A 2,876-nucleotide genomic window follows, 5' to 3' on the forward strand; every position below is an offset into this window, starting at 1 on the left:
CATCCAGAGGCGGTGGGCCCGATGACATGCGGAGACATATTATGGTCATCCGCATGCTTTTGCTATCTGTAAGACTCGATGAGTGATAAACACACAGAGACAAGTTATGGTCATTCTGCGCCCTTTGTCATTCAGGAGCAGCAAGTTGAGTGATAAACACGCAGAGACAAATTATGGTCATTCTACGCCCTTTATCATTCAGGGACAGTAATTCGAGAGGTGGGCGGAGACTGTGGCGTCCCCAAAATAATGACTGGTTTAATAGTAATGATTTAAATAACAAAAACCATGGTAAATTTTTTTTTCTTCTTTTTCTTTTTCATTTCTTTCTCTTTTCACAATAATTAGGTTCAGAAGGAAAATCCTCACTATAGAGTCCTGAATGGCTAGTTCACAACTCTATTCGGAGTCGTTTCTTTCTTACCGCTCGTACTCTCTAAACTATTTTGCTGTTTAAAAAGGCAGAGTATACCAGCCATTACTTTAGGTCGTCACGTGAAAATAGTAAAATAAAATACGGTCGGTAAACTCTTTTGCAAATAAAGTTTGCTACTACTTTCTTTCCAATTAACAAGATTAAACATGAGTACATTCATCATTTAAAAGCTGTCCAAAATATGGGAGTTTTGCAAAATACATAGTGTCATCCAGAGCAAAGGCGTCCACAGTGGTGGCTTCAGCCACATGTATACAATCACCAAATTCCCATACAATAGGTCTACCCGTACAAAAACAAAAGAGTAAACCTAACAGTTAGTCCTAGATACACCCACCCTCAAAAAGTATATAAAACTAGTCCATAGAACTGTCTACTATGATGAAGAGCCTCCACTGATCGCCATCTCTCCAGGGCCACTATCCTCCGTAGAGTCTGCCTCGGATGCCGACATGACGTCCTCGGGAGAATCCACCTCAGGAAGTGGGTCCTCCTCACCCCCTAGAAAATCAAGAGCATCCACAGCAGGCTCAGGAGGTAGCTCCTCAGGATCCTCCTCAGGGTCTTCCTCGGATGACGTTACCTCAATCACTTGGACTGGCTCCACTAGACGGTATGGTGTAGGTGTGGGTAGTATCCACTCCACAGTGCGCTGAAGCGTGCACGCGGGTTCATCTGGATGCACCAATGAAGTAGCTGTAAATCGAATCGTGCCCCGAAATCGGCACCTCGTGTTGCCTTCGAGGGTCTCCCAAGCTCCCTCTAGGCACTCCATCTCTACTCGATCATGGATTAGCTGCGCCGCCATCATGATTTACAAGAAAGAAAAGAAAGGGGTAGACTCTTTCACGCGATATCTAACTACGTAGCAACACGATGTGTCCCATAACACTACATGCAAGTAAAAGGGGTATCTCTAGGCTTTTCATCTCTGGTAATCGATTACACAGCCTTGGTAATCGATTACCAGAGGCCACACTCGAATCACACAGCTTCAGGACACGAAAACCTGAAAAAGGCACTATGTAATCGATTACACATACCTGGTAATCGATTACCAGTGACCCATTCCTCTGTGTAATCGATTACACAGACTGGTAATCGATTACCAAAGGCCTCCACAATCTTCCAGTTCCCTTTTTAAGCCTGGTAATCGATTACACCCCTTGGTAATCGATTACCAGAAGCTCTCCTAGCTTCTTGACCTCGTTTTCAAGCCTGGTAATCGATTACACCCCTTGGTAATCGATTACCAGAGACCATCTTAGCCTCCTGTCTTCATTTTTAAGCCTTGTAATCGATTACCCACCCTTGGTAATCGATTACCAGAGGCCATAACCCATATCACACAAGATTCACAGCTGGCCAGCCACCACACAAGCCTCCTTGCTTTGTGGTCTTTGTTCCTTTTATCCGTTGACTGCCAGGAGCTCGCCTGCTTAGGTACATCACAGGTTCTCACTGACTGACTATGCCCAGGTTGGGTCGGGATTGGTCAAGCTTGGTTTTGGGCAATAGCACCCCACCTGACGTTCCCAAGGTCTCCTGACCCCCGCGACATATCTCCAGGTACCACTCTGTGGTCAACGAATGAAAGCAGGAAGTCTCACCCTTCTACACTTCCTCATTTCAAGCTTCTCGGATTATGGGGTATCCATCACATGTGGTACTAGGTGGCGGTCGGGCGATGGTGCAAAACGATTCTCCACATCCATAAATCACGTATAACCCACCATCCCCTGTTGCCCACCTCCAACTGAGCTCACGTACTCCAACGTAGCCCTTATCCTCGTTCCTCTCAACGCCGGGTCCCCATCAATCCTCCCAAGCTTCCACAACATCCAGGTAATTCAACATCCAAATCATCACAAACTAACAAACCAAGCAAAACAGGGCAAAGGCAGAAAACTCTGCCCAAAACTCAAACCAATATCACAGCTTTTTCTCACTTAAAGACCCCAGTAACATTTCCTTCGTTCCAATTCGTTAACCGTTGGATCGACTCGAAAATTTTACTGGAAGTCTCTAGTACATAAGTCTACATTTTGACCGTTGGGATCTACTAGCAAACATTCAGAACTCGGTACTACTCTTTCCACAACCAGCAAATACATAGCATTTTTCTGCACTTATGCAAAATTCTGCTGCATATTTCAACAGCAAAATTCTGCATAAAGTGCAGATTTCGAAAACCACTCTTTCCCTCATCCAATTTTGCCCAAATTGAATCCTACAAGTCCCAAATCATGTACCAATCATGCCTAAACCAAGGACAAGCTTCAGACCACAACAACACAAAATCTAGGTATCCAAAACCCCTCAATTTAATGGATTTTCAAGGTTTGAGAAGTGAAATTGAGAATGGGATAAATTTGAAGCAAACTCTCACCTCACACAAGTCTATAACATCAATTTAAACTTGCTCAAACTGGATTTACAC

Source organism: Glycine soja, chromosome 4 (assembly GCF_004193775.1).
Source record: "Glycine soja cultivar W05 chromosome 4, ASM419377v2, whole genome shotgun sequence".
NCBI lineage: Eukaryota > Viridiplantae > Streptophyta > Magnoliopsida > Fabales > Fabaceae > Glycine > Glycine soja.